Source organism: Cicer arietinum, chromosome 6, assembly GCF_000331145.2.
Source record: "Cicer arietinum cultivar CDC Frontier isolate Library 1 chromosome 6, Cicar.CDCFrontier_v2.0, whole genome shotgun sequence".
Lineage (NCBI taxonomy): Eukaryota > Viridiplantae > Streptophyta > Magnoliopsida > Fabales > Fabaceae > Cicer > Cicer arietinum.
The window spans coordinates 61,625,977-61,641,023 of NC_021165.2; positions in this window are offsets into that span (position 1 = coordinate 61,625,977).

Genomic DNA, 15,047 nt, shown 5'->3' on the forward strand with positions numbered 1-15,047 from the left:
GGAAGCTCGCTTAGACATGTGGGTCCAATCTGTTGGGGGAAGAATAAAGGGAGGATCTATGGTGCTGGAGATAGATCCTCGCTTTATAGACCAGGTGTCGCAAGTCTAGTTCCAGATTCTCGTCCATCTAGAGGTTGCGCCAATTTCTTGTCTCAACAATCTAACGAGATAGCTGCACAGATAGCAGCATTTGAGGAGCGAGCAAAAGCGGCAGAGCACGAGGCACGAGAGGCGCGGGAGGAGCTAAGGAAAGTTGAGCAACGTCGACAAGAGGAAGTTCAACAGACAGAGCAACGCACTACAAAACTACAAATGCAGCTAGCAACATTGGCAAAAAGTGTTGCTTCCATACAGGCTGAGTCATCCTGTCGTCGTCGTCATCCAGATTATGACGAGGATGAGTCTAATGATGATGACGGCGAGGAGTAATACTGGTTTCAGTTTCAGTTTCGTAAGTAGTTATGACTACTTATTTTGTTTAGACTTGTAGGCATTATCTATATATATTTCTATGATAGTGTCGTTATGTGTATTTTGAAACTTATGGCAATAACAATGTGCTTATTTTGAAACTTATTGCAGTAACAATTGTCCTTATTTTGAGACTTTTGGAAGTCAGAATGTGTATTTTGAAAACACTATTTACATAATATTTCACTTTGTTTTAACAATGATGTTTAATATGCTTACAATTAATTTTAAATATATATTAAAAATACAGGAAACTGTAAAAAAACAAAAATAAAATTAAAATCATTTTTTCATTACCCACGAACAATTCATGGATAAAATTATCAATATCAAATATAAAATAGTAGACTTTGTCACAGATGGTCCGTGGGTAATGTAACTTACGACTTTTCCGTCGATAAGTATCTACTATTTTATATACGGAAAATCTATGAGTAACGTTACTCACGGAGACTCAGTGGGTCATATTACCCACGGAAAATCCTTAAGTAAGTGTGTCCCACGGCTTGTCTGTCGGTAAATATTTTCCTACGAGCGATTTAGCTAGGAACTCGTGTTCGTGGGTAATCCGTGCGTAATTTTACGTTACCTATGGACAGTCCGTGGGTAAAGATAAAATTTGCCGTAGGTAAGTAGTGATAACTCATTCTCTCGTTTTGTTTTTGAAATCCCTAACATCTCCAATTCATTGTTTCACAGGTAAGAACTTGAAAATCCCTAACTCTTGTAGTTTAATCCTTCTTGTGCAGCATTCCCCTAAAGGTGGGGAAACATCTAATAGTTTTAGCCAAGTGGTTAATGTGGAAGCACGCTTAGACATGTGGGTTTAATCTTTTGGGGGAAAGAATAAATGGCGTATCTATGGTGCCTTTGATAGATCATCGCTTTATAGACCATATGTTGCAAATCTAGTCCCAGATTATCGTCCATCTAAAGGTTCCACCAATGTCTTGTCTCAGCACTCTAACGAGATAGTTGCACAAATAACAACATTTGAGGAGCGAGCAAAAGAGGCGGAATATGAGGCCTGAAAGACACATGATGAGCTAAGAAAAGCATAGCAACATAGACAAGAGGAAGTTCAACAAACAGAGCAGCGCACTACAAAGCTTCTGATGCAGCTAGCAACATTGACAAAAAGTGTTGCTTCCATACAAGTTGAGTCTCTCGTCGTCAACGTCATCTAGATTATGATGAGAATGAGTCTAACGATGATGACGATGATGAGTAATACTGATTTATATGTCAGTTTCATTTAGTAGTTATGACTACATCTTTTGCTTAGACTTGTAGGAATTATCTATATATATATATTATGATAGTGTCGTTATGTGTACTTTGAAACTTATGGTAATGAAAGTATGCTTATTTTGAGACTTATGATAATGTAAATTGTCCTTATTTTGATACTTGCGACAATCATTGTGTATATTTTGACAACAATATTTACATAATACTTCACTTTATTTTGACAATGATGTTTTGTTATGCATATAATTTATTTTAAAAACATTAAAAAAAATACAACAAGCACTAAAAAAAATTGAAAATCATTTTTCATCACCCACGAAAATTTCATGAGTAAACGATACATAATTTGAATGTTATTATCCTTCTTCCGTGATTAATTTACCCACGGATATATCATAGATAAAATTATAAATATCAAATAGAAAACAATAGAAATTTTCAAGGATTGTCCATGAGTAGGGATGATAATAGACTAGACCGTCCGTCGGGGGTCTATGGTCTGGCCTACTGATGGTCTGGCCTGACCTATTTAATAAAAAGATTAGGTTCAGACTATTTGTAAAACATATTTATTTAAATAGGTTAGGCTCAGACTTATAAAAAAACTTATTAGGTCTAACGACCTATATATATTTTATTATTTATTAATGTTATTTTTTTATTATTTATTAATAATATTATTTCCTGTTTTAAATTTTATCAATTAGGCAATCACTCAGTAGTCGTTCCATATTTGGTAGACGTTCCATATTCAATAGCGATTCTATATTCGATAATCATTCCATATTCGTTTGAAATGTAATAATCTGTGCATTTGTTTCAGGAAAAAAAAATCTATTATTTAAAACCAAAAATCATTTTTTAAGGTTTAAATGATGTTTGTTTTAGATTTTTTTAAAATCATTTTGTTAGAAAAATCATTTTTTGTTTAATATATATAGATATGTAAAATATAATATTTAAATATTTTAATGTTAACAAGGCTTTTAAATAGGCTTTCAGGTCAGACAAGACTTTTAAAAATGTCAGGTCATACCGAAAAAAAGCATATGATATGCCGTAGGCCTAAAAAATTAATTGTAGACCAAGTTCAGACATTTCAAAGTCTGGTCTGGTCTGGCCTTACCTATTCCCACCCATATCCGTGAGTAATGTTACTCGTGACTTTGTCGTAGGTAAATATCTACGTCTTTACCCACACAAAATTTATGAGTAACTTTACTCACAGATACTCGGTGAGTCATACTATCCACATACATTTTTTAAGTAAGTGTATCCCACTATTTTTCCGTGGGAAATATTTGTCTACGAGCGAATTAACTATGACCAGTTGCTTGTGGGTAATATGTGAGTAATTTCACTTTATTTTCTAAAATAAATTGTTCACTTTCGAGGAGTCAAATACATTAATGTGTGATGTATATTAAATAATTCCAAATTCGTATCCGATATAATGGTGGCTCAACTAATAAAGTGCATTATATGTATTTCTACTTTCTTCAAGATGAAATAAACTTCATTTGATTAAACCAACTTTTGGTTTGATCGTAATTTTAGTCCTTTTATTTTTACCTAATTCACAAAATTAGTCATCCTATTTTAAAATTAAATAATTTTGATCTCTCGTATTTTTTAATTAAAAAATATTACGAGCTGACATATTTTAAATGATGTGACATATGATAAAATGATTTTGAATAATTAATACTCGTGAAATTTCAATAAAAACTTCTAAATTTTCCAATTTCAACTTATGAAATTATTAATTTTTGTAATTTAATTAATAATGTATAAACAATTAATACATTCAGATAATTCTATACCACGAGATTGTATGTTATATCTTTAAAATATGTTCAATCACTAATTTTTAGTTAGAAAATCTTAAAGAGTGACCAAAATTGTCGAATTTTAAAATAAGAGAACCAATTTAGTGAATTGATAAAAATAAAAGACCAAAACTGCAATTACACATAAAACCTTTTATATTTTCAATCACCTTTTATGAAGTTTTTTACATAGTTCTTGAAGAATTAGAAATTTAATACTAAAGCATCTATGTTGGATTGTTCAAAGTATGATTTTCTTGGTCATTATTTAGTGGTTGAGCTCTTGAAGAAATTGACTTTTATATCCGTGATTGTTGATGTAAAAATATTTTTGATGTATGTTTTAATGACAATAAATTTTATGAAATAAAAGATTAAGTTTTATGAATGGTGGTCTACTAATAATTGCACTTGAGTTTTGTTTAAGGAACATTAATTGCATAAGTGAACAAACAAGAAGTCATTCACTTCATCAAAGTGCATAAGTATCAACTCAATAATGAAATAATCTCAAAAGAAATGTGTCATATATCGATCATTCAAGAGAATGACGATTACATCTTGAAGATAACATCTTCATGAAGAATGTGATCAAATACAACAATCAATAATCTTACTATGCTATAAATCAGAAGTAAGATCATTTGAAAAGAAAGCAAAAATACAAAGACAAAATGGAGAATGTTTTTGACAGAAGTCTAGAAAACGGAGAACGTTCTCCACAGTTCTGATATTCCAAGAACAAATGATCTCCTTTGTTGAAGAAGAAGTTGCCCCTGGATTTCACAATCATCATTTCTATATTTCACAATCATGTGATTTGTACTCTTCAAGAAATATAAATGATTCATTTCAGCAAAGAATCAATTCAAAATACATAGTAGAAAAGCTATTGACTACGATAAATCAATCAAGTTCAAGCAAGACTGCTCATTCTCCAACTTGACTATCAAGAACGAAGAACATTCTTGACAACATTCTGGACAACAGTCTAAAAAACGAAGAATGTTCTGGTTATTAAAACTGAAGTCTGGAAAAAGGAAGAACATTCTCCTTTTCACAGCTTTAAATCTAAAAACGTTCTGGTTTTGACAACATTAATCCAAGAACATTCTGGTTTACAAAGAACAAAATCTTCTTTAGTTTAAGATCGATCTGAGCAATGAAAGTACATCAATCTACATTGCAAATTACCCAATATTTACTACAAAGGAACATAATTATATGCTCAAGATAATTTTGGACAAATTCAAAGAGAAAATGATCAACAAAAGCACAATAATGCATCAAGAATAAAAAATAAGATTAATCTCCAAAGTTGATGGATTGCGATAGACAATAATATTTTTGGTACACAAATATCATACCAGAAAGATCTACTCCAAAAGATTAACAAAGGTAAAATTTAAGCATCAATAATTAACAAGCAAGATCAAATCAATTTTTAATGCAAGGAAAGCTCTTGCAAATTACGAATGGATTTCCAGTTCATATACTAGGAACGTAAAATGATCATTCTCCAACAGTGTAGCATCAGCCTCCAGACTAATAAACATTCTCTAGCATATTACACATGATCTTCAACAACAAAATTCTTTCTCCACAATGATTAACAACTATCTCTATAATAATCAACAATCATTCGTCAAGTATGCTGTCATCATTCCAGAATGATACGAACATTCTCTAACTTATTGAACATCATTCTCCAGCTTTACATCATTCTCCAGCCTTATATCATCATTCTTCATCCTGTTTTGTGCAAATCAAAACACTATATTAAACTGATCTCATCAATCATATATCTAAAGATTAAAGGATCATTAAACAAGATCATATATGTCCAAGAATGAAAAAATCCAGACCAGTCAAACAGAACTCAAAAGTCTTTAAAGACTTGAACATTTTTTAATCATAAAATCTGGTATTTGTTCAAGACTGAAATAGCACTTCCAACGACTCTTTTTGACTGTCATTAAACATCCTAAAGCCTATAAAAGGAACCCCAAGCTTAAGGAAAATGTAGAGCTTCAAGTAATAAGAAAATCCATCAACCATATACGCTTACACACTTGAAAGCTTCTCAAATACAAAAGAATCAGTTCTGATTTCATCTTCATATATCTAGATCATATTCCTGACTTCTTTTATCAAGAATCTATTTTCAAACACGAGTTGAGCATACTCAGATTCTACCAATCTCTCTAAATCATTATTGTGTAAATTCAAAACTATAAGGGTTGTTTATAGTTTAAGTAGTTTTGTAAAAATCCCTTTAAGGTTAAAAGGTGAATTGTAAAATCCTATCTAAAGATTGATAGGTGACCTGTTTGAACTCCTTTCTGGGTGGAAAAGTTTAATTTTGTAATAGATCAAGGTTGATCTGAACTGGTGGTGTAAAACTGAGATTATTCTTCGTTTGAACACTTAGTAGAAAATCTCACAGTTGTGAGGACTGGACGTAACCCGAGTTTGGTGAATCATGATATATTCTTGTATGGTATCTCTTTCCTTATGTATTTACTTTTGTTCTGTTTGATTATCAAGTTAAATAGATAAGTTAAATTGTTGATTTTAACTAACCAAGAACGTTCTCCTTTTTGGTTATAAACCAAGAACGTTCTCCGTTTTCTATTTTCACAACCAAGATCAATCTTGAGTTATTTTCTTAAGTTTTTAATATGAATTTTTAAAAGTGTAAATTTACACTTCAAACCGGCATTTCTTGTAAATTGATATTGCTACTTCAGTGGTAATAATATATAAGACCTATTTGATCTTAATATGATTTGAAATAAAGAAAATTAAGAGAAGATTGTTATGTCCCTTGAAAATGCTCTTGAAGTAGCAAAATATTTATCAAATGCAAAAGATTTGTGGTTGAGTTTCTGATTAACTACACATGTAGACCACAATTGACACCTATAAGATTTATTTGATCTTAGTATTAATTAAAAAAAAAAAAGAAGATAAAATACATATATTTTTGTATCACTCAAATATGCTCCTAAAGTAGCAAATTGAGAAAAATATTTTGAAAAATTGATCACAAATTATCATTGAACAAAAGAGAAATTATTGATTAAAAATATAAAATACCACATGATAGATTGAAGTGAATGATTGATGTTATTTTTGTACAACCATTGTTGTGATTATAGTAATTAATATAGTAGAGATTATTATTTATGTGGTATTGATGAGTTACATGTGAAGGTGATAAAAAATTCCAGAGTATGATGAGTGATTATGATCTTTATTATTTCTAATAGCGGTGTAGTGATTTTTGTATGAATAGAATGATGTAGTAACTGATATGAATGATAGAGAAGTTTAACTCTTCTAAGTATAATATATTTTCATATATGCTTGAAATTCTAAGATAATTTTTGGTTGAAAGATGTCAATTATAATATTATATATATTCTTGTTACGTGCATTTGGAAATTTTTGTATGTAATTTATAAATATTCGGTGCTAATTAAATTTGAAAATCATACATATATTTTAAATGGTATATTGTCAATATTTAAGTCAAAAAATATTTTGTGAATTTGTTGTAGTAACACTTTAAAATTTATTTTATGAAAATATATTTCTGATATGTTGAATTTAAAATTATTTTATGAAATTTATAAATATTTGGTTGTATTGAACGAGAATCATTACTATTTAAATCAAATACCCTAAATATTTGAGCCTAAAATATTCTATGTACGTAAAGTTCTAATTTATAGCGATAATACAAATGTAAAATATTTTTTCTATTAAAGTGTTATGATTGTAGAATTATTTAGACTTAATTTTCTTGATTCTTATGTCAAATATTATTGATTTGGATTATTGACTTTGATTGTTATTATAATGCTCATTTATAAAATATTATAAATTATTTTGAGCAATTTTTAAGTCAATTTAAATTGTATTATCTTTGTAGTAAGTACTTGTCTCATAAATTATACATGTGAGCAATGGGTAGTAAGATGTGAGGTATTATTGAAGTCTTGTTAATTTCAAATTTTTATTATGACAGTTATCTAAGTAATGTTGATCTTAGATTGCATAGGAGTATAATTTGATATATGTATAGTAATCCACAAAGTAAATCATATATTTAAAATATTTTTATTATATGTTTTATTTGAAAAACAATGTTTTATAAATATATGATTGTTTATTATTGATTCAAAATGATTAGAATAATTGAAACACATATCTTTGTAAATATGAAGTTTACAAATCATATTAAAATTTGTTGTTGGCAAGACTGATTGGACTATATTGAATCTATTACGATACAAAAAAAAATGTTACAAATTTATATGGGCAGAAGTTTGTTCAATTTAATAACTTTTGTGCATTATTAGTTCTCGAAGGAAGTTGATAATTTGAGAAAATGAAAATGAGTCACTCACATTTCTGGATTACATATAAGATGATATTTGTGAGTCAATACATCGATTATGATCATGTGGACTAGTTATATATTTTCTAACTTAAATTGATGCATCAACGAAATAGTCACATGTATGTTTATTGCAACTCATAACCAGAAAGTTTGTGAGATTGTTTTCTCAACTAATTTGCCTAAGTGCTCATTTTCTAAATTTTCCAGAAAATATTTAATAAGTATCGTATGTCAATTGATATTGAACATCTTTTAACATATGTTCGTACCCAACAAAATGGACTTCAAGATCTATTCTTTAGACATCTAAAGTTAATTGTATGACCGATACTTATGAGATCATAACTTTTAAATTCTATTTTGGGAATGTGGAATTATGTATGTTAAGATATTGATTCACATCAAGCCAACAAGTTACTATATGTAAGTCATCTCCTTAAATTTTAGGTTTAAATCCTAATATTCCTTGTCTTAATGAATCCTATAAGATGAATTGAATTGCTCCAATATAATACACTAACATGAATCCTATAAGAATGTTGGAAAAATATATTTGATATGAATCTCCATCTATTATAAAGTATTATGAGCAAATAATTGGAGACTTGTTTATAGCCCATTAAACTGATTATCAATTGATGAATTAATTTTTCCAACATTACGGGGGGAGAACAAGCAATTGAAAATATGAACAAGAAGTTTAAATGAATTACTTGAAACATATTATTATCTTATATTGATCCTCATATAAAGCAATGTGAACTAGAAGTTCAAAGCATAATTCATTTGCAAAGTTAAGTTAGACTAATATCCATTGCAAATGCTTATATTAAAATAGATGTTCATGTCTGACAATATAGTATTACAAATGAGTCTCAATTGCGCTTGAAACGTAGGAGACTAGTCAATTCTAAAGATTAAAAAAAATCCTCAAACAAGAAAAGAAGTCAATTGAAAAAAAAAGGTGGTCCAATTGAGGATATGAAAATTCCAAAAGACTAACATAATTGATTTTCAATTTCAAAAGAATTGATCATGTACTTGAAACTTAAGAAAATAAATAGACCTCAATAAATTATGTCACTAATGGAATACAATGGAACCAACATGAAGTTAACATTGATGATGTTTTTACGTATAATATAGCGCTCACTACGCGAAAAAACGGCTTTTACAACGCTTTTTTTAAGCCATTTACAGCGCTTTTTCAAAAAAATAAGCGCTGTGGAAACGAGCGCTGTAAATGATACAACAGCGCTTTTAAAAAAGCGCTATAAAACATGTAAATACAACGCGCGCTTGTTATGCACATTTTACAGCGCTTTTTTGAGAAAGCGCTGTAATATGCCAACCCATATATGAGTTATGGGTGTGCATTTTAGAGCGCTTTTTTATGCAACTAACTTTATTAACATATATGTAACTCTGTAATTTACAACCTAAGTAACTACATTCAAATACATATATACAACCTAATTTACAACCTAATTACCTACATTCAGATCCATTATATAATAACTAACAGATCCATTATATGCATATAATAACTATGATCATTTACAGCAATAATAACTATAATACATTATATGCATATATTGTGTCCTATGATCATTTACATATAATAACTAACAGAATATACATTATATGCACTAGCTACCATATAATATTCAGATCCCTTGCCCAGCAGCAAGCTATTTCCCAGAAAATCAAATAATTTTCATGCCAAGCACGTACTGACACCATTCTTCCTTTAATTCCATCGTGTTTTACATTGTCTGGATCGAGTTTGAACATCGACATCTTATGCGGAGACAAGAATGAGTATTTATTTGACAGTTTCCTCGTGCACACGACCTTCTCGTACAAAAACCTTCAATGAAAATTTTAAACTAGATTAATTACCAATACATTTAATTAATTACAAATAAATGCAATTAAAAGTATTTTTTACCTTATGTACAAGCTGATTACAGTAACACTCAGCTCCTTATGTTCGAGAAGATCGTACATTTGCTCCTTTTCGAGGTATTCAATATACTCATCTCCAAAGATGTCTTGATTCATTTGTACAATGGGCGAATCGTTGCTGCTGCCCATGTTCCTTTTTATTTGGATGTCAAGACACGCCCCGTATTTACCAAGGCGTGGCTGACTTTTATTAGGAGCAGCAGCAGCAGCGACCGATTTTCCCCGATCCAGATTTTTTGTTGCTGCAAGTTTTGCAGCTTTATTACCCTCCAGCCTTTGTAGTTTGGCAGCCCTATTAACCTCCAATTTTTGAGGTCTGCTGCCTTTTTTTGGCTGTAGGGGTGGTTTATTTATTTGGACCTACAAAAATGAGGTAAAATGTTAGTTTATTGAATCTGAAAAAATAAAAAACCTTAGGCAATAAATGTGACAAACCTTTTCGGGAGATGTAACTGATTTGTCCTTGGGAATCTTTTTTTCGAGGGCAACAAGGTGTGTGGGCCATGCCACGTAACTGCCAATAGCGTCGCTTAAGAACTTCATATCTCCATCGTTGTCCGGTATGGGCAACGGTGCAGTTGGTTCGAAAGCAACCGTAGGCGATACTTTGACATGGCCCGCGGGGATCGGAATATTGTGCAATACTTCTCCCGAAGTATTGTGCAATATTCCTTTTCCCACCTTCCGTTGAGTCGGCGAGGACAAGTATAGGACACATGTAGTGACACCCTACATCAATAGTTAAAACATAAGTACAGTTAATATATAAGTTTGTTTAATACATAAGTAATTACATAAGCAAGTAAGTAGTAAGTAATTAATTACCTCGGGAATACTCTTCAAACCGACGTTGCAACTCCCGGTTTCACTCTCCATTTGTATTTCAGGTTGGAGCTGAACCGGAAGTTGCTTGTCTTTATTCGTATTCACCAAGAGTGCCACTTGCTCCGATAAGATTCTGAGCTTCTCTAATACTTCCTCGTTGGAAGGTTTTTGGCGCTTCTCTTGAGGAAAAAAGCTTTTGGGAGTTACGCCAAATCCTTTCCCCCTCACTCGACCGGAATACTCAGGGACATTAAACACTTTCCCAAGAATGTCCCTGCACGTATCCTTGTTGCCCTCTTGAGTTTCAGAACTTTGTTCAATAGTTTCCTAAAATACATGTAACATTAAAAAGATAAGTTCAATAGCATTTTTAAAATACAATATTAAAAAATATTAAAGTGATAATATACTTACACAAAGTTCTACAACTTTCTTGACATTTTCATTATCAACCACTCCTTCTTTGTTAACACGCGCTTCCTTCCATAAGATATGACGACCCAAGGGTTGATCGGCTTGGGTGTCTTTTCTCTATTCGTTAAAATCATAAACAAAATAATACAAATTAGTTACACACTATAGTTTATAATACAAATTACAAGTGATGTTTAATTACTTACAATTTTTTGTTCAAGGCGTGCATATCCCATACGTGATTTCTTGTATGGGTGTTTTGGGTTGCTTGCCCGTTCGCGATTTGCCTTACTAATATTCTATATAAAAAAAAAATAGCAATTGTGTAAAAATTTAAAATACGCTACGAATATGAATAATAAAACACAAATGCTAATAAATTAATCACTTACGACAAACGCCGGGTCAGAACGTTTGGAAACAAATGCACTCCATTCATCCTTTGATATATAATGTTGATATATCTTTGGAGGTTCAGCATTTGTGTTTCCTTCTCTATCTTTTAGATAGAAATTTGAGAGATGGGATCTAAATCCACGATGGATTTTCCCAGCAACTCTCAAAACATATGACTTTCGTTCCTCATCAAGAACAAAAGTGGTCTGCAATGAAAACAATTATAAGTAATGTATTTTACAGAAAAAAAATTATAAATGACAAAAGAGTAGATCAAAATATTTACTTGAATGTCATTCCAGATGATATCTTTGGCATCCTTCAACGCCTTATCTCTCCAGTTGTCTATTGTTATTGGGACATTTTGACGAACAACAGCCCCAATGTAGCTTACAAACATGGAGCTGTTGGGGTCAACTGGCTGACCACTCTCGTTCCAGCCAACCTAATAAACTCATATAGTAAGTACATGCCCTAAACCCTAAAAAAAGATAAAAAAACACACAGCAAACAGAGTATATATAGTATACCTCAAATTTAATGCCACTGCTCCGTGCTTTAATCACCCTTTGCATGATAGTTGCACCACGTTTGACTTCTTTTTCGTAAGTCTTAGAGGTGCCAACTTCTTCATTTTGAACTTCTAAATCTTTGTTTGTATCCATTTAACTACAACAAGTTCAACATGCACTTTAGTATAACATCAACAAGCTCAACATGGATCATGCATTATTATAAACAAACTCAACATGTATCAGTATATCTTAAAAAAGCTCAACATGCATTCTAATGATTACAAAAATTTAATAACATCAATACCTGAATAATGATGGTTCGAAGAAAGACGAAATGCAAAGAAAAGAGGGTTTGCAGAAAGTTCACAGAAATATGGTTCACAGAAATACGGTTTGAAGAAATACGTAATGAGGGTTACGTATTTCAATGAAAATATATTGTGTGAAATGGGAGAGATGATCTTGGATGGAAATAAGGTTCGAAATGAAGGAGATGATCGTGGAAATAAGGTTCGTAAAGGACGGGATGATAGGGTTTGCAAAAGAAGAGAAGAAATGAAGGTTGAGATGAAGGTTACGTAATGAAGAGGAAACTGAAGAGGTAACTGTTATATATACGTAACACTTTTACAGCGCTTTTTATAAGCCTTTTACAGCGCTTATTTTGTAAAGCGCTCTAAAAGGCTTCTTTAGTTAAATTTTTAAAAGGCTCTTTTACAGCGCTTTTTTCAAATAAGCGCTGTAAAAGACCTCCGTGTGTTATTATGTTATTTGAATGCCTTTTACAGCGCTTTTTTCAAATAAGCGCTGTAAAAGACCTCCGTGTGTTATTATGTTATTTGAATGCCTTTTACAGCGCTTTTTTCAAATAAGCGCTGTAAAAGACCTCCGTGTGTTATTATGTTATATGAATGCCTTTTACAGCGCTTTCACACATAAGCGCTCTAAAAGGCTTCTTTAGTTAAATTTTTAAAAGGCTCTTTTACAGCGCTTTTTTCAAATAAGCGCTGTAAAAGACCTCCGTGTGTTATTATGTTATATGAATGCCTTTTACAGCGCTTTCACACATAAGCGCTCTAAAAGGCTTCTTTAGTTAAATTTTTAAAAGGCTCTTTTACAGCGCTTTTTTCAAATAAGCGCTGTAAAAGACCTCCGTGTGTTATTATGTTATTTGAATGCCTTTTACAGCGCTTTTACACATAAGCGCTCTAAAATGTCTCTTTATGTTAATTTTAAGAGGCTCTTTTACAGCGCTTTTCCCAAATAAGCGCTGTAAAAGACCTCCGTGTGTTATTATGTTATATGAATGTTTTTTAAAGCCTTTTACAGCGCTTTTCCACATAAGCGCTCTAAAATGTCTCTTTATGTTAATTTTAAAAGGCTCTTTTACAGCGCTTTTTCCAAATAAGCGCTGTAAAAGGCCTTATTGTTTTTGTGTTTTGTTATGTTATGTTATTTTTTAAACAAGCTCAACATGCATGCAAAACCCACATAGTAGTAACTGGTCACCACAAAAATCCCTTCCTCTTCACCAAACTCTTCTCCTTTTATGCATCTTCTTCACAAACATCAAAGCTTACTCTTTCACAATTCAATCTCCACCTCAACACCCTTTTTATCTCTTTACATTCTCTTTCCTTCTTAAATCGAAACTTAATTGGTATTCAGGATCATTGCCATGTTGCGAAAAATGGGTTTGTGTCTGGTGTTTTTGGGGATTCCCATGATGCGTACAAGGTGTTTGAAGAAATGGGTTTGTGTCTGATGTTTTTTGGATTCCCATGATGCGTACAAGGTGTTTGAAGAAATGGGTTTGTGTCTGATGTTTTTTGGATTCCCATGATGCGTACAAGGTGTTTGAAGAAATTAGGTGTCTGATGAATATTATTTTTAAAGCTTTTTTACAGCGCTTTGTCAAATAAGCGCTGTAAAATGTCTTTTTTACTCACTTTCAAAAGAGTCGTTTACAGCGCTTTGTGTGAAAAGCGCTGTAAAAGGTATAAAACACTCATTATTTTATTTTTAAAAGGATCTTTTACAGCGCTTTTTAAGATAAGCGCTGTAAAATGTCTCTTTATTTTATTTTTGTGTTTGGTTTATTTGGGTTGGGATGACATTAAAAACATTTTTATCATTGTTTATTGGATTAAAAATATTGTTATCATTGTCTTTATCACAATACTTTAGGAGATGATGAATTATTAGAAATGAGTATTCTGAAGAATCTATATATATATATGCACTGAGCAAAAGAGAATCTCTCTATTCAGTTCAGTTCAGTTCATGTAAATTACTAATTTATATTCAGTTCAGTTCATGTAAATCAAGCTAAATATAAAACACTCATTGTTACATGAACTTGGTATAAAACACTCAAATCAAGCTAAATATAAGCAGAAAATAAATTAATCAGAAAATAAATTAATCAGAACTTAGTATAAAACACTCAATTCAGATTACATGCATATTTACAATAACACAGTTCAGATTACATGCATAGCTTATATAAAACAATTAAACATATATATACATTAAGATGCCCTTCTTCTTTTCCTGGTGACATTCACATTTGTTTGTCCATTTACAATACGAAACGATGGATTAATCCAAATTCCCTCATCATGATCATCTCTAAGATATAAACCATCATCAGTTGAATCAATTTCATGTGGTTGTTGTGATGTTGCAAATAAAAGATCATTACCAACATCTTCATCATTATTGTTATCATCACTTATTTTATTGGTCGATAGGACAACAGACCATTTATCATTAGAAGGATCAGTGACATAAAACACTTGTTGAGCTTGCGACGCTAAAATAAAAGGCTCGTCTTTGTATCCCACCCTATTAAAATCGACAAGCAAGAATCCTGACTCATCAATCCGAACGCCATTATTATTATCGACCCACTTGCAACCAAATATGGGAACACGAAACATTGTGTAGTCTAACTCCCATATGCGCTCG